This window comes from Equus przewalskii, chromosome 12 (genome assembly GCF_037783145.1).
Source record: "Equus przewalskii isolate Varuska chromosome 12, EquPr2, whole genome shotgun sequence".
In the NCBI taxonomy this organism is placed as follows: domain Eukaryota; kingdom Metazoa; phylum Chordata; class Mammalia; order Perissodactyla; family Equidae; genus Equus; species Equus przewalskii.
The window spans coordinates 7,658,262-7,677,945 of NC_091842.1; the positions used below are offsets into that span (position 1 = coordinate 7,658,262).

Sequence of the window (19,684 nt, forward strand, 5' to 3'; positions counted from 1 at the left end):
TGTTAACTCTCTTATCTTTGAGTTCAGTTTTTGTAGATTCCACATATAAGTGATACCATACAATATTTGTCTTTCTTTGACTTATTTCACTTAACATAATGTCCTCAGGGTACATCCGTGTTGTCAGAAATGGCAGTATTTCCTTCTTTTTTATGGCTGACTAACATTCCATTGCATGTATATATAACACATTTTCTTTATCCATTCATCCACAGATGGACACTTAGGTTATTTCCATATCTTGGATATTGTAAATGATGAGTAATGAACACAGGGGTGCAGATATCTTTTTGAGACAGTGATTTTGCTCCCTTTAGATATATACCTAGTAGTGGAATTGCTGGGTCATATGATAGTTCTAGTTTTAACTTTTTCAGGAGTCTGCATATGGTTTTCAATAGTGGCTGTACCAGTTTACATTCCCATGAACAGTGAACAAGTGTTCTCTTTTCTACATTGTCTCCAAAAGTTGTTATTTCTCATCTTTTTAATAATAGGTATTCTGACAGGCATTGTGGTTTTGATTTGCATTTCCCTGATGATTAGTGATGTTGAGCATTTTTTCATGTACCTGTTGGTCATCTGTGTGTCTTCTTTGGAAAATTATCTATTCATATCTTCTGCCCATTTTTTAATTGGATTGTTTTGGGGCTTTTTTTGCTATTGAGTTCTATGAGTTCTTTATATATTTTGGGTATTAACCCTTATCAGATGTATTATTTGCAAATATTTTCTCCCATTCTATAGGTTGCCTTTTTGTTTTGTTGATGTTTTCTTTTCTGAGCAAAAGCTTTGTATTTTGATGTTATTCCACTTGTTTATTTTCACTTTTGTTGCCTTTGCTTTTGGTATCAAATCCAAAAAATTATTGCCCAGACGAATGTCCAGGAGCTTAGCTGTTGTGTTTTCTTCTAGAGGTTGTATTGTTTCAGGTCTTACTTTTTCAACTGGTTAATCTGATTTGAGTTGATTTTTCCTGATCATATCCCTAGTGATTACTGATGTTGAGCACCTTGTCATGTTTTTGTTGGCCATTTGTACAACTCGTTTGGACAAGTGTCTATTCAAGTCCTTCACCTATTTTTTTTAATTGGGTTGCATTATTGTTGTTGTTGTTGACTTTTAGTCATTCCGTATATACTCTGTATATTAACCCCTTATCAGATACATGGTTTACAGTATTTTATTTCGTGCTACAAGTTGTCTTTTCACTCTATTGATTGTGTCGTGTGATGAAGGGAACGTTTAAAATTTTGATGTGGTCCAATTTATCGATTTCTACTTTTTTTTTTTTAACTTATTTTTTTTTTTTAAAGATTTTATTTTTTCCTTTTTCTCCCCGAAGCCCCCCAGTACATAGTTGTATATTTCTTCATTGTGGGTCCTTCTAGTTGTGGCATGTGGGACGCTGCCTCAGCGTGGTTTGATGAGCAGTGCCATGTCCGCGCCCAGGATTCGAACCAACGAAACACTGGGCCGCCGGCAGCGGAGCGCGTGAACTAAACCACTCGGCCACGGGGCCAGCCCCTATCGATTTCTACTTTTGTTGCCTATGTTCTTGTGTCACATCCAGGAAATAATTGGGAAAATCTTATGTCATAAACCCTTTCCCCTATGATTTCTCCTAAGAGTTTTATAGTTTTAGTTCTTACATTTAGGTTTTTGATACATTTTCAGTTAGTTTTTGCATATGGTGTAAGGTAAGGGTCCAACTTCATTCTTTTCCGTATCTCGTTTCCTCAGTACCGTTTATTGAAAAAACTTTCACATCCTTATTGAACGATCTTGGCATCCTTGTTGAAAATGATTTTACCATATACATGAGGGTTTATATCTGGGATCTATATTCCATACCATTGGTTGACATGCCTGTCTTTATGCCAGGACCACACTGTTTGGTTACAATAGATTTGAAGTAAGTTTTGAAATAAGGAAGTGTGAGTCCTCCAGTTTTATTCTTTTTCTGGATTGTTTTGGCTATTTGAGGTTCTTTGTTTCCATATGAGTTTTAGCATAGGTTTTCTATTTCTGAAAAAATACCACTGGAGGGAGCCGGCCCCGTGGCTGAGTGGTTAAGTTCTCACTCTGCTTTGGGGGCCCAGGGTTTTGCTGGTTCGAGTCCTGGATGTGGACACAACACCATTTATCGGGCCATGCTGAGGCGGAGTCCCACATGCCACAACTAGAAGGACCCACAACAACAACAACAACAAATACACAGCTTTGTACCAGGGTCTTTGGGGAGAAAAAGGAAAAAAAAAATTTTCAAAAAAGAAAAAATACCATTGGAATTTTGGTAGGAATTGCATTGAATCTGTAGGTCACTTTGGGTAGTATTGATGTCTTAACAACAGTGAGTCTTCCAATCTATGAACCCAGGATGTCTTTTCATTTATTTATGTCTCTTTAGTTTCTTTAAACAGTGTTTTGTAGTTTTCAGTGTTCAAATCTTCCAGTTCCTTGGTTAGGTTGCTTCCAAAGTATTTGATTCTATTTGATTGCTATTGTAAATGGAATGAAGTTGGGCATTTACTTTACACAATATGGATATAAAAGGTAATTGAAAATGTATCAAAACCTAATGTAAGAGATAAAACTTTAAAACTCTTGGAAGAAAACATAAGGGGAAAGCTTCACGACATTGGATTTGCCAGTGACATCTTGGATATTACACAAAAAGAACAGAAACAAAAGTAAAAACACGTTCTTTGGACTACATCAAAATTTTGAAAATTCTGCCCATCAAAGGACAGAATCAACAAAGTGAAAAAGCAGCCTATGGAATGTGATAAAATATTTGTAAACCATCTTTTGAATAAGGGGTTAATATCCAGAATATATAAAGAATGATAATAATAATATAGTGTTATATCTCTTTTCAAGGAGATACCATATAAAACTATATTATTTACTTTTGTCAGATGCTAGTGTTACATAAATAAACATCCATAAACTTGGCTTAGATTGTTTCATTCTCAAATAATCCTATAGCATTCCTGACAAGGCCAAAGTTGTGTGTTTAAAGAGGGACAAGTAGCAGAGGAACAGCCACCTGTCTCTTAGTGGAATTGTGAGCTAGCTGTTTAGGCAACACCCTTGTGCCTTCAGAAACAACCCAGACACAGTTTCTGGAAAAGCTTATTCTATTTGATATTGGAGTGTTAAAGCATAAATCCAACATTAGGGCTAGGTGGGTAAGATGACACCCAACTCGGGATGGGTGGCTTATCTGATAACAGAATGCCAAAACTCTGTTTCTTAGAGGGAAAACAATATTTGTCAAAGGGAGCATAACTTTTCTCTCAAACCTTGAGTATTATTTTTCTGAAAATGTTCCCAGGGCTTCATGACATTTTCTAACTAGTAGGGGAAGCAAGATACAGAAATTTGTCCCTCACTTTGGCAGCCCTCAGATCACTAGACCCCATCAATATTACCGTGTGAATTAGGGAGTTTCTGGATGCTCCAAACCATGATATGACAGCCATCATCAGTCCCACCCTTCTGTTCATGAGAACAGTGTAACACAGTGGATGACAGATGGCAACATAGCGGTCATAGGACATGAGCGCTAGGAGAAGACACTCAGCACCACCCACACACAAATAGAGGAAGTGCTGGGTCACACAAGCCACAAAAGAGATGGACTTCTTGCCAGATAGGTAGGTGGTAGCCATCTTGTGGATGGTTGTGGAGACATGTATCAGATCCATGAGGGAGAGCTGGCTGAGCAGGAAGTACATGGGTGTATGCAGCCGGGATCAGCACAGATGAGGAGAATGGTGAGGGTGTTGCCACTCACTGCAATCAGGAAGACCACCATGGTCAAGGAGAAAAGATAAAGGTGGATGAGGGAATCATCAAAGAGGCCTTCAAGGATGAAGTCTACCAGAGAGGTCTGATTCCTCTGTCACATCTCCCCTTTCTCTGGGGAAACTGAAAGTGGCAATAAAGTGTAATATCAGAAATACTGGAGTTCAGCACACCTGACAATAATACCGTTTGATCTACAAAGAAGTTCGAAGATACATTTTTCTATTTATTATTATTCAATAGCTCAAGTTATTGAAATATCCTTTTAAAACAAGATAGAAAACTAAGAGTATCTTTTCACAAATATGGTCACTCTGAAATTCCAGAATATTTAGACTCTATTAAGTGCCAAATTTCAAAACAGGAGTCTCTCCTCATTAGGGAAGAAATTATATATATTAATATATATATATATATATATATATGTTGTATTTATATACTAAACTTTATAAGTATATAGTATATGTAAGCTATACATATATACATTTTGTGCTTGTTATATCAGTTAGAGTTTAACCAGAAAAGCTGAACCACTAAGATATTTATACATACATATAAACATACATTTAACGGAGTGTACAGAAATTTGGCCTTATGCAATTGTGAAAGCTAAGTAAGCAGTCTGTGTAAGGCTGTCACCTGACGCTGGAACTTGAAGTCCATGGAACAAGCAGTTCAGAAAGGGAAGATGGATATAAAGTGTGGTAGATCAGTGATGGGCTGAAACCAACAAGCATGAAGGGTAACCCCACAAGGGCAAACTGAAACCCATGTCAGTTCTTGTGCCAATGGAATTGGTGGTATGGTTGTCTTGCAGAAGCTGGGACCCTTCTTCAGGAGACTAAACACACACAAGTGTCCCAGAAGTCACAGAAGCTAAAGGAGGACCCAGAGGAAGGTAGACCAATTGCAGGCCCAGCTGTATCTTCACACTGATGAGGTGAGTCAGCAACAACATGTATAAACTACAAAATGGCTAATTCTCTTCTGCCTCTAAATGTCCCTGAGAATTTTTCCTGTAGCCTACCATTCCAGAAACACACTTTCTGGGAAATACAGTTCATCCTAGCCAAGTTGACACATTAGAAAACCACCAGAGGCCATGCCCTGTCAATTCAGTACATATGCAAATCGCCTTAAGCCATACTTCATCTCAAAATAAACACAACAAAATCACCCACTTCCCTAACATGATATAACTATTCTGCATACAATCAAAAACATGCCAATTATTCATATGGAAACAAGGAAGAAAGACCCATTACTATTGTCCGCAATATGAGTCATCCTATCCAAGTGCTAACCCACTCTGTGGTTGTCGAGCACTCTTTCTCAGTCTCTTCTCTTCATGCCAATGGACTCACAAAGTGGCCATGGCAGCAAGGATGGGGACTATACATGGGTTCAGCAACATGGACTTCCACTTACCAAGGCCAATCTCACTGAGGCCATTACTGGGTACCTGATCTGCCAACAGCTGAGAGCTACACTGAGTCCCTGATATAGCATCATTCCCCAGGGGAACAGCCAGCTACTTGGGGGTAAATTGATTACTTTGCATAGCTTCCATTATGGAAGGGACAGTGTTTTGTTCTCTCTGGAATACACACTTACTTTGGATATGGATTTGCCTTCTTTGCCTACGGTGCTGCTGCCAAAACTACCACCTATGGTCTTACAGAATGTTTTTCTCACCATAATGGTGTTCCTCAAAGCTTTGCTTCTGAGTAAGGAACTCAATTCACAGTAAATGAAGTGTGGGAATGGGCCCATGCTCATGGAATCTGCCGGTCTTACCATATTCTCCTTCATCTTGAAACAACTGGTTTGATATAATGGTGGAATGAGCTTTTGAAGACTCAGTTACAGCAACAGCTAGTTGGCAACACTTCACACTGCTGGGGCAATGTCCTCCAGGATGAAGTAAATCCTCCTAATCTGCATCTAATTTTTGGTGCTGTTTCTTCCATTACAAGGACTTCGTGGACCAGGAATCAAGAGGTGGAAATGGAAAGGAGTTCTCTCACTATAACATTTATAACTATGATCCACCAGCAAAATTTTTCCTTCCTGTGTCAGTGCTTTTAGACTTTGCTGGTTTAGAGGTCTTATTCTAAAGAGAGGAATTGTTCCACCAGGTGACGCAACAACCATTTCATTTACTGAGAATTGAGACTACCACCCTGTCACTTTGGGCTCCTCATATCACTGAATCAACAAGCAAAGGAGGTTACTATATACTGGCTGGTGTGACTTATCATTACTAGCAAGAGGAAACTGAGCTGCTCCTATACCATGGGGATTAGGGGGAGAATGTCTGCAAGGCAGGATATTTTCTAGGTACATGTCTGAACTCAAAATTCCTGTGATGAAAGTCAGTGCAAAACTACAGCAACCCAATTCATAAAGGACTTCTAATGGCCAAGATCCTTCAGGAATTAAGGTTTGGGTCATCCCAACAGACGAGTAACCATGACCAAATGCAGACAATGAGAATATGGAATGATAAGTGAAAGAAGGTGTTTATAAACACCAGACATGAGACAAGCAACTACAGGAGCAAAAACTGTAGTAGTTGTAGGCATTTCTTCATTGTTTTTATATGAACATTGTATGTGTATATGTGTATTTATATATTTACATACATATTTGTGTATAAACATACAAAAATACATACATATAAATATATATACAACATACATATATAAATACAATACTAACTATATTATTATTAAATATATTATTAAATATGTATTAACTAAAAATTTTTGTTTTCTTAATCTCAGTCATCCCCTTTTGTAACACAAAATATAACGATATATTTAGCTTCATATCTCAGTATTTAAGTTATAGGGTATCAAAAGGGGAAGTATAAATCAGGAGTAGGAGTAGAAAGAGTTTCAGCTAAAGACAAAAATGAGATTTTGTATCCTCTTATGGGAAAAGAGTTGGTGTGTATTATATCCTCTTCTTGGGAAAATGTTAACGTGTTTTTGGTTGTACATGGATAGTTGTACCATATTAGGTGGAGGAATAATGGCATTGTCTTTATTTGGAGATTAAATATGGTTTTAAAAGATGTGTATAGGTGCTGAGTTGACACATAACAAAACCACCATAGATATGTATGGGAAAACAAACAAGAAATATATCCTGGTAGACACGAGAACCTTCAAATTATGGATCAAGCTGATAAAACTGAGATTATAACATTTAATCAGCTAAATTTCCCAACTGCCCTTTAATCTAATTCTCATAAGAATACTGATCGGAGTGAGGACTTGACTTTCATGGTGAAACCCCAAGCAAGACAATAGTAATCTAAATTGATCCCCAAAATGTCCATCCTACCCCTCCTTGTGTTTTTCCTCCTAAACATCTCCCTAGAACTTCATGCTTTCCAACTTATCCACCTACTGCTTAAAGTGAACAACTCAGAACTGAATGCATTCTTCAAAGTATAATTTGACCAGGAAGAAAGAAGTCATATATATTAACTCTCCATACTAATGAAGCCTAGGATCATCATTTTGGCTGTCACCTCACACTGTTATTTAAAAGTAGGCTACTTTTGGACTAAGGGCCAAACTTTTCCATGATCCACCTGATCACTCGAATCCCAAAACATCCACACATTTCCATTTTACTTAATTACGCACATGTTTCCCTCTCTTTCCACATTAGTTTCCATCTTACTCTGTAAATCGCCATAGCCAAAGTTGCTCCATCATCTGATTCATGTCTCTCTTCCTCTCTTAGGCAAATTTCCTAATAATTTCCCATTCTGATTCGTGACACTCAGGTGACCTTTTTCCTCTACTTTCTCAGGAAGCTTTCCTCGTGGACTGACCAAATATAGCCCTCTGACACAGGGATGGGGAAATAAGCTGACAATGCCAGAGGGCACCCTACTTTCTAATAAATGTTTCCTAGATACTACAAGCCCCAACTTTATCTTACCTGGAATATCCTCTGCAGAAATTTGTGGGCATAACAAGTACAGAAGTGAAATGGACAGGGAAGGATAGGTCCGAACTGACTCACACATTGGCTACAGATCACCCAAGCAAGTATTGTCTGAGGTGCTCATCAGACTTCCTTGTCTAACCCTGGAAATCTTAATTTACTGGTGGAATGGCACAGAGGATATTGTCCTACACAGTCATCATCGTTTACCCTAATTATCTAGTGACAGAGCATCATCAGGAGCAACAGCACCTATAATCTGTAATGCTCTTGCAATGTGTGCTCAGATCTTGAACTCCAACAGCACACATCAGGACAGGTTAAGTAACTGAACTTCTTTAGCTTCTACTAGCTGGGCCATTGAATCATGCATATGCTTTCTGTGCCTCTAAACACGTATCCAAGGTGCCATTTCATCCCAAAATGGCAATGAAAGCTTGGGTAATAAGAATTTCCATTAATGTTACCTGATTAAGAGGCTATATTTAATACCAGCTTGACCATCAATAAGTCCAAAGTCAGAAGAAAATCTTTTTTTGTTTTTTTTTTTTGCTATTTTGGATCACTCAAGGCACTCTCTTCAATTTATACCTCCTTTCCTACTTAATAAAATCAGAATTTGTCTCTAGCACTGGTGGTTTCAAAATAAGCTTCTTCCTGACTACATGAATGTTTCCTCAGCAGGAATCATAGGGGTGAGAATGAAGACAGACTTAGTCAGACATGAGCCAATCATGAGGGAAGAGAAGAACCATCTGTGAAAAATAAGACAGCCCCCTAACCCAGAGAACCTATGATGTCACCTGAGGCAAACTGAGGACACTAAATGTAAGGCAGCAAGGATTCCAACCCAGAGGACACATCCTGAATCTCTTCTGAAAACCATTACTCAAGATGCCAATTAGACCTGTTGCATGCATTAAGATAAGCATTCCCAAAGGGCTTTCTGGGAGTTTGTTGGTAAGTGTCAGGGGAATTTCAGAGGTATTTCAAGCGGCATTCCTCAGAAGGTAACATGGGAATATCTTCTCCAAGAGTCAATTAACCACGGACAGAAACAATTCCTAGAGTCCCTGGCTTGTTTTTCTGTCTTTGAACCCAGATCTCTCTATCCCCTTTCTATCGAACTCTTATGAGAAGACAGTCTGAGAAAGATCTAGTCTCTATTGCCCACAGGACCCTTTGAGGGTTTCCTCATGTGCCATATCATAGAACAGAAGTCAAGGAATGAAGACAGGAAAGTAGCACTAGCTTCTCCCACTGAAGCTGTTGGTCATCTTCCTATTTTTTAGACTACATAAATATAATATGCGAAAGATTTTAGATACAGAAATAAAAGAAGAAAATGGCATATCCATACATCTTATTTACTCCAATCTCATTCTCATAGTCTTCTCTTCCTCTCCATTATAAGGATATGTTGAGCCATCCTTTGTTTCTCTCTCAACTCAGATGCTAAAATGTCTTACTTCACTGAGCTTATTTGCTTATTTTTGGAGTATATTCAAAGTATCACCAGTTTCCCTAAACCTACTGTATAATACTTTCACATGGTGCTCTCCTTCTCACTAGAATATAATATCTCTCTACTTAAGGCTGCTATGACATTTATATCATTTATTAATTTACTTGACAAATATTTGATGAGCATCTGCTATGTCCCAAGTGCTGTATTGGGTAGCACTTGTACAGTGATTAACAAGAAAGCATGGTCCCTTCCTCCATGGGACTGACAGGTAAAACTAATAAATAAACAAATATAGCATGTTATATAGGGTTAAGAATTTGTATTAATTGGAAGATGTCATAATTATGGTGGTGTGAGAGCGTCCTTTTGTGACTCCCCTTCAATGTACAGTGATTAAAACATCCATAACCCAATGATGGGTACATTGCACAACACACCAGGACACCAAAAAGATCCAATATATGTACCAATGTGTACATATAAAGTGGGTGAATTGGAAGAAGTAGAGGAAGCTAAATGGGAGAACAGCAGAAACAGAGCCCAGGATCCTGGATACCCAGAGCTGTGGAGGGTGAGCCAGCTGCCCCCAGTCCCAGAGAACTTGGTGAGCAGCAGCAGATGTGTGCATGAAACTCCAGCCAGTCAACCACAGTGTGACTTGCAGCCACAGGAAGTGGAGCAGCAATGGAGGTGGAGCCCTGTGATCCAAACCCCTGTGATTTGGTGGTCTTCAGCTCTAAGCCTGGTAGCTGTGGCAAAGGTGCACACAGGACTCCTACATCCCAACCAAAGTTTCATGTGGGACCACAAGGCGGTGGGCAACAGCTGAGATGGTACCCTTTGTACCAGGCTCCCTCCACACCTTCTCCCTCCCCACACAGTAGATCTACAGTAGATCTTCCCACCAGATGATCCTGGATGTGGATAAGGCATCAGCGATCCCTGTGCCCCGGTGGCAAAGCCAGCCACCACCACAACAACAGCAACAGGAAAGTATAGTAGCCCCCAGAGACACAGGCAGTGACAACAAAAGTACAGTTGACATTCAAAATGGAGGTAGTGGAGGGTGGAACTTGCAGATACTGAAATACAGCCAGAGGCTGCTCAAGTAAGAAGGAAAAAAAACTAGTGACATAGTTCCACATACTGAAAAACTAAAGAAAGTCTTCTAATCTCCAAGCAGCTGAAAAGTTTCAATCAAATCAACACTGTACCTGAATAAAAGAGGTTGCTACAGAAAAGAATTCTCCAGAAACCAAACATAAAGTCATGGAAGATTCTTATCTAACTGATAAATAAGTCAAAGTAGCTATCAGGAAGAAACTCAACAAGCTACAAGAAAACTCAGAAAGGCAGATCAATGACCTCAGGAATAAAATCAGTGAAAAGAAGTTTACCAAAGAGATGGAAACTTAAAGAAAAACTAATTCTAGAGCTGAAGAACTCAATAAATTATATGAAGAATGAATTAGAAAGCAGTGGAAGTGGAGCAGATCATGCGGAGAAGAGAATTCATGAGCTCAAGGATAGAAATCTAGAAATGATGTAGGTATGAGAAGAGAGAACTAAGACATTTCAAAAAGAGTCACTTTATGAGAATTGTCTCACTCCATTAGAAAAGGCAATATAATGGTGGTGGGGATTCCAAAAAGAGAAGAGAATGAATAGGAAGCAGAGAGCTTATTTAAATAAATAATTTCTGAGAACTTCCAGAACTTGGAGAAGGAACTAGATACACAAATCCAGGAAGCTAATAGAACACCCAATTATCTCAACACAAAAATAACTTCTTCAAGACACATAATAATAAAACTGACAAAAATCAATTTCAAAGTCATGGCCAGCCCCATGGCCAAGTGGTTAATTAAGTTTGCGCACTCCTCTTCAGTGGCCCCAGATTTTGCTGGCTCAGATCCTGGGTGCAGACATGGCACTGCTCACCAGGCCAGGCTGAGGTGGCATCCCAGATAGCACAACCAGAAGGACCTATAACTAGAACATACAACTATGTATTAGGGAGATTTGGGGAGAAGAAAAAACATCAATGACAAAGAAAGAATATTAAAAGAAACCAGGGGAAAAAAGAAAACAACCTACAAAGGAATGCCTATTAGTCTGTCAGCAGATTTCTCAGCAGAAACCCTACATGCCAGCAACGAGTGGAAAGATATATTTCAACATGTGGAAGGATAAATACTGTCCACCAAGAATATTCTATCCAGCAGAGTTATTTTTCAGATAAGAAGGAGAACTAAAGATTTTCCCAGACAAACAAAAGATGAGGGAGTTCATCACCCCTACACCTGACTTACAAGAAGTTTTGAAAGGAGCCCTCCTATCTGAAACAAAAGGCAACTGTATACAAATCTTGGAGCAAGGTGATAAATAGACAGATATAATCCTAATACTTATAATTTGCATAAGAATAGATTAGTATACATTTAATTATAACATAAAGTTTAAAGGGAAAGAAGCACTAAAGATAACTGTAACCACTTCAATTTGGTAACAATATCACAATACAAAACAGGATAAATTGTGACACAAAAACCCAGAACAGGTTTTTTGATGAAATGGTAGAAGTTTCCTAGGAAAATGAAGATAAGAGGCAGTCAACAGAAAAAGGACTGTCTTATCTATGAGACCTTTTCTACAAACCACATGGTAAATACAAAACAAAAATTCAGAACAGAATCACAAAACAGAAAGAACAAGGAAACTGAGAACAAATCACAGAAAACCACCAAGCTGAAATCCCTGGCAGAAGTATAGGAGAAAAAACAATGGAAATACAGAGCAACAAGAAAACAAAAGATAAAATGGCAGTATTAAGCCCTCATATATCAATAATCACTCTAAACATAAATGGATTGAATTCACCAATCAAAACACAGAAAGTGGCTGGATGGATTAAAAAATAAGACCAAACAATATGCTGCCTTGAGGAGACCCATCTCAGATTTAAAGACTAAGGAAGGGTCAAAGTGAAGGGATAGTATATGATACTCCCAGCAAATGCAAACAAAAGAAAGTGGATGTAGCCATACTTATATGAAACAAAATAGGCCTCAAGACAAAACAGATAAGGCACAAAGATGGAAATTATATAACAACAGAGGGGAAAATCCATCAAGAAGACATAACACCTCTTGATATACATTCACCTAACATAGGAGCACCAAAGTATATAAAGCAATTATTAACAGACCTAAAGGGAGAAATTGACAGCAACACAATAACAGTAGGAAAATTTAACATCTCACTTACATCAATGTATAGATCATCCAGACAGAAAATCAACAAGAAAACATCAGCCTTACATGAAACATTAGGGAAGAATTACTTAGTACATATATAGAGAACATTCCATCTAAAAAGTAGCAGGTACTATTTTCTCAAGTGCACATGGAAAATTCTCAAAGGTAAATCATATTTTGGGAAACATAAGAAGTCTCAATAAATTTAAGAAGATTGAAATCCTATCAAGCATCTTTTCCAACCACAATGATATAAAACTAGAAATCAACTGCGAAAAGAAAGTTGAAAGTCACAAATATGTGGAGACTAAACATGCTCCTGAACAACTATTGGATCAATGACAAAATCAAAGTAGAAATTTAAAAATACCCAGAGACTAATGAAAATGAAAACACAACATAACAAAACATATGGGATGCAGTGAAAGCAGTGTTAAGAGGACAATTTAAACCAATACAGGCCTACCTCAAGAAAAAAGAGAAATATCAAATAAACATTCTAACACTATACCTAAAAGAACAAGAAAAAAGAACACACAAAGCCCGAAGTCTGTAGAAGGAAGGAAATAATAAAAATCAGAGCAGTAATAAACAAAATGGAGACTAAGCAAAGAAAGGAAACTATGGAAACTAAGAGCTGGTTCTTTGGTTTTTTGTTTTTTATTGAGGTAACATTGGTTTATAACATTATATAAATTTCAAGTGTACACCATTATATTTTGATTTCTGTGTAGATTACATCATGTTCACCTCCCAAAGACTAATTAACATTCATCATCATACACATGTGCCTAATTACCCCTTTCGTCCTCCTGCCTCCCCTTTTCCCCTTTGGTAACCACCAGTCCAATCTCTGTCTCTATGTGTTTGTTTGTTGTTGTTTTTAATCTTCTATTTATGAGTGAGATCATAGGGCATTTGAATTTCTCCATCTGACTTATTTAGCTTAGCGGAATACCCTCAAGGTCCATCCATCTTGTCACAAATGGCAAGATTTCATCTTTTTTTAAGGCTGAGTAGTTTCCTTTGTGTACATATACCACGTCTTCTTTATCCTTTCATCCCTTGATGGGCACCAAGTTTGCTTCCAAGTCTTGGCAATCATGAATAATACTGCAATGAACATACAGGTACATACATCTTTATGAATTTATGTTGTCATGTTCTTTGGACAAATAACCAGCAGTACAATACCTGGATCATCACTAAAAATAGATGGTAGTTCTATTTTTAGTTTTCTGAGGAACCTTCATACTGTTTTCCAAGTGGCTGCACCAATTTGCACTCCCACTAGGAGTGTATGAGAGTTCCCTGTTCCCCACTTCCTCTCTGACACCTATTTCTTGTCTTGTTAATTCTAGCCATTGTGATGGGTGTGAGGTGATATCTAATTGTAGTTTTGATTTGCATTTCCCTAATCATTAGTGAGGTTGAACATCTTTTCTTGTGTCTGTTGGCCATCTGTATATCTTCTTTGGAGAAATGTCTGTTCAGAACTTTTGCCCATCTTTTAATTGGGTTCTTAATTTTTTTTGTTGTTGAGATGTATGAGTTCTTTGTATATTTTGGATATTAACCCCTTATTAGATATATGATTTGCAAATATCTTCTCCCAATTGTTAGGTTGTCTTTTCCTTTTGTTGATGGTTTCCTTTGCTGTGCAGAAGAATTTTAGTTTGATGTAGTCCCATTTGTTTATTTTTCTATTGTTTCCCTTGCCTGGTCAGACATGGTACTTGAAAATATACTGCTAAGACATATGTCAAAGAGCATACTGTCTATGTTCTAGAATTTTTATGTTTTCAGGACTTTCATTCAAATTTTTAATCCATTTTGAGTTAATTTTTGTGTAAGGCGTAAGAAAAATGGTCTACTTTCATTCTTTTCCATGTGGCTGTCCAGTTTTCCCAATACCATTTATTGAAGAAGCCTTCCTTTGTCCATTGTATGTTCTTGGTTCCCTTGTCAAAAATTAGCTGTCCATGTATGTGTGGGTTTATTTCTGGGCTCTCAATTCTATTCCATTGATCAGCATGTCTGTTTTATGTGTCAGTACCATACTGCGTTGTTTGCTATAGCTTGTAGTATATTTTGAAATCAGAGAGTCTGATACCTCCAGCTTTGTTCTTTTTTCTCAGGATTCCTTTGGCTATTCAGGGTATTTTGTTGTTCCATATAAATTTTAGGATTCTTTGTTCTATTTCTGTGAAAAATGTATTGTACCATTGATGGGATTGCATTGAATCTGTAGATTACTTTAGAAAGTATGGATATTTTATCTATATTAATGCTTCCAATCCAAGATCATGGCATCTACCCATTTCTTTGTGTCTTTTTCAATTTCTTTCAACAATTTTTATTAGTTTTCAGTGTATAGGTCTTTCACGTCTTTAGATAAATTTAGTCCTAGGTTTTTCATTCTTTTTGTTGCAATTGCATAATAGGATTGTATTCTAATTTCTCTTTCTGATACTTCATTGTTAGTGTATAGAAATGCAACTGATTTTTGTATGTTGATTATGTATCCTGCAACTTTACCATATTCACTTATTATTTTTATTAGTTTTTTGTTGGATTCTTTAGGGTTTCCTATATATAAAATCATGTCATCTTCAAATAGTGACAGTTTCACTTACTTTCCAATTTTTATCCCTTTCATTTCTTTTTCTTGCCTGATTGTTTAAGAGCTAGTTCTTTGAAAATATAACTAAAATTGACAAACCGTCAGCTAGACTCACTAAGGAAAAAGGAGAGAAGGCTCAAATAAACAAAATCAGAAATGAAAGAGGAGAAATTACAATGGATACCACAGAAATAAAAAGGATTATAAGAGAATACTACAAAAGGCTGTACACCAACAAATTGGATAACTTAGAAAATGGATAAGTTCTTAGAATCATACAGCTTTCCAAAACAGAATCAAGAAGAAATAGAGATTCTGAATAAACCAATCACAAGTAAAGAGATTGAAACAGTAATCAAAAACCTCACAAAAATCAAAAGTCCATGACCAGATGGATTCTCTGGTGAATTCCATGACACATTCAAATAAGACTTAATATCTTTACTTCTCATACTCTTCCAAAAAATTGAAGAGGATGGGATGCTTCTTAACTCATTTTATGAGGCCAAGATTACCATGATACCAAAATGAGACAAGGACAACACAAAAAAAGGAAAACTACAGGCCAATATCACTGATGAACATAAATGCAAAAATCATCAGCAAAATATTAGCAAATCAAATACAATAATAGATTAAAAGGATCATACACCATGATCAAGTCAGATTTATTCCATGGATGCAAGGATGGTTCAACATCCATAAGTCAATCAATGTGGTACACCATATTAAATAATGAAGAATCAAAATCACATGATCATCTCAATAGATTCAGAGAGAGCATTTGAAAATATTCAACAACAATTCATGATAAAAACTCTTAATAAGATGGGTATAGAAGGAAATAACCTCAACATAACATAGGCCATATATGAAAAACCCACAGGCAACATCATATGAAATGGTGAAAACCTGAAAGCTATTCCTCTAAGAATAGGAAAAAGATAAGGATGCCTACTCTTGCCACTGTTATTCAACATAGTATTGGAAGTCCTAGCCAGAGCAATTAGGCAAGGAAAAGAACTAAAAGGAATACAAATTGGAAAGAAGTAAAACCATCACTATTTGCATATGAAATGATTCTAAATATATGAAACTGTGAAGAGTCCACCAAAAAACAATTACAATTAGAAATAATGAACAAATACAGTTAATTCACAGGGTATGAAATCAAAATAGAAAAATCAGTTGCATATTGATATACTAACAACTAACTAGTAGAAAGAGAAATGAAGAATACAATCCTATTTACAATCAAAATGAAAAGAATAAAATACCTAGGAATAAACTTCCCTGAGGATGTGACAGACCTATGTACTGAAAACTATAAGACATTGTTGGAAAAAAATGAGGAAGACATAAAGAAACAGAAAGATATTCCATGCTCATGGATTGGAAGAATTAACATAATTAAAATATCCACATTACCTTGTGCAATCTACAGATTCAATGTAATCCCAATATGAATACTAATGATGTTATTCATAGAAATACAACAAAGAATCTTAAAATTTATATGGAACAACAAAAGACCACAGATAGCCAAAGCAATCCTGCTCACTGCCCTCATCTTCTGCTCCTTACTCTTCATTGGCTGTCCCAGCACTGCCACCTGCATCCTCCAACAAATGTCATTTGGAGTTCTGTTTACTGTGGCTGTCTCCACCATTTTGGCTAAAACCATCACTAATTCTGGCTTTGAAGATCACAACACCAGGCAGAAAGATGAGGCAGTGGTTGCTATCAGGGGCACCCAATTCCATCATCCCCATCTGCTCGTTGATTCAAGTGACGTTCTGTGCAGCCTTGTTGGAAACCTCTCCCCATTTTGTTGACATAGATGCACATTCTGAGCCTACACTCCTTATCATTGTGTGCAATAAGGGCTCTGTCATTATGTTCTACCTTTTCTTAGGATACTAGGGCTCCTTGGCCTTTGCAAGCTTCTCCTTGGCTTTCCTGGCCGGAAGCCTGCTTGACACTTTCAATGAAGCCAAGCTGACATCCAGCGTGCTGGTGTTCTGTAGGGTCTGGATCACCTTCCTCCCTGTGTGTAACAGCCCCAAGGGGAAGGTCATGGTGGCTGTGGAGATCTTTTTCATATGGCTTCCAGTGCTTGGCTACCAGGATTCATCTTTGCCTCCAAGTGCTATAATATTCCCCTAAAGCCAGATAGGAACACCCTTCCAGGATTAAGGGTTAAAAGAAATTCTGGGGAAAAATAAATATTCTAAGACTTTTCTTCATAGATTTCCTGAAACATTTAGAAGACTTTAAAATTAAGTGATACCTTAAAGAGTTCTTGCCCCACATCTTGCCAAGATACCTCAATGTTCTAACATCATTTCCCCTGATTTGAAACATCATGGTTATTATATATTAAATACCTATATACAAATATGTTTTCTGGACTCACTGTTCTTTCATTGATTCCTTCTCTGAATGTATACCACACTGTTTTAATATCCTGGATTTCATAGCATGTTCTGACAGCTGATACCACATGCTCTTCATTGTTGCTCTTTTTCAGTGATCCTGTTTTTATTCTTAGAGATTTTCTAGATGGTTTGACTTGGTGAATTATCTTGTCCAATTCCTTAATATATACTAAAAGGTTTGGATTGAAATTGCATTGAATTTAAAGATTAATTTGAGGAACAACTGATTTCTTTGCAATAAAATATTTGCCATTCAGGAAGCTGATTTACGTCCATTTATCTTAGCATTTTCATTTTATTTATCAATGTTTTATTATATTTTCTGACTGGTTATTTGCATTGTTAAGTAATGTGTTGTTTTTTGTACAGTTCTTGAGGTTACTTGTTAGTTCTAATTATTTGTGAGTTGATCCTCTTGGATTTCTAAAGTGTAAAAAATAACGTAATAAATGTTTCTTTCTGCACAAGATTTATCCTTACTCCTTTCTTCTTGTATTAGCAAGAATCTCTGTTACAGTGCCTAATAGTAGTAGTAATTGTAAGCTTTTATTGTTCCCAGCTTTAGTGAAAATGTTCCTAAGGGTTTTTTTCCTTTAAAATTTATGTTTGTGGTAAGTTTTTGATCATACCATTTTTTTAACTTCCATATGAATTGTATTTATTCTTCTATTGAGGTAACATTAATTTATAACAATTATGTAAATTTCAGGTGTACATCATAGTTTTGACTTCTATATAGACTACCTCATGTTCACCACCAAAATTGTAGTTGCCATCCAAATGAATATCTCATTAATGATGAGAATTCCCTGTATTCAACCCAAGCTGTTTTTTAATATAAATTTTTAAAATGTGATAAAATACACATAACATAAAATTTATGATCCTAACCATTTTAAGTGTGAAGTTCAGTTCTGTTACGTACCTTCATATTGTGTGCATTCAGTCTCCAGAACTCTTTTCAACTTCCCAAACTGAAAATCCGTACCCATTAAACTCCCCAAACCCTCCTTCCCCAGCCTCTGGCAACCACCATTCTACTTTCTGTCTCTATGAACTTTATTACTCTAGGTATCTCATATAAGTGGAATCATGTAGTACCTGTCTTTTCATCAATGATTTATTTCACTTCACATATTGTCCTCAAGGTTCATTCATGTTGTAGCGTGTCAGAATTTCTTTTCTTTTTAAGGCTAAACAATATTCCATTGTATGCATACACCACATTTTGCTTCTCCATTCATTCATCAGTAGACACATGGGTTACTTCTACCTTTTGGCTACCGTGAATAATGCTGCTATGAACACGGGTGCACAAAAATCTCTTTGAGATCTTGCTTTCAATTCTTTTGGGCATATCCAGAAATGGAATTGCTGGATCATATGGTAATTTTATTTTTAATTTTTTGAGGAACTGCCAAACTCTTTTCTATAATTACTGTACCATATCAGATTCCCACCAACAGTGCACAAATGTTCCAATTTCTCCACATTCTCACCAAAACTTATATTCTGTTTAGTTAATAATAGCTATCCTAATGGGTATGAAGTGGTGTCCTATTGTGCTGTTTGTTCCTTTCTTTTTATTAAACTGGGAGATTTATTTTTTCTTGTATTATTGAGATATAATTGACATATAACATTATATTAATCCAAGGTGTACAACACCATGTTATGATATGTGTATATATTATGAAGTGATAACCACAGTAAATTTAGTTAACATCCATCACCTCACAAAGTTACATCATTTTTTATTGTTATAAGAACTTTTATGATCTATTATCTTAGCAGCTTTCAAATATACAATATAGTATTGTTAAGCATAGTCACCATGCTGTACGTTACATCCCCAGAAGTTATTCATCCTACAACCGGAAGTTTTTAACTTGACCACCTTCACCCACTTGCCCCACCCCAATCCCCTAACTCTAGCAATGACCAACCTGTGTTCTATATCTCTGAGTTCAGTTTGTTTACATTCCACATATAAATGAAATCATACAGAATTTGTCTTTCTTTGACTTATTTCACTTAGTATATACCTTCAAGGGCCATCCTTATTATCACAAATGTCAGGATATCCTTTCTTTTTAGGGCAATATTCAATTGCATATGT

General features: G+C 36.7%; 1 pseudogene; it reads right to left on the minus strand.

Moving 5' to 3' along the window:
- Positions 1-3,356: 3,356 nt before the first annotated feature.
- On the minus strand, positions 3,357-3,916 carry LOC103561888 (olfactory receptor 2AE1-like; annotated as a pseudogene).
- Positions 3,917-19,684: the final 15,768 nt, after the last annotated feature.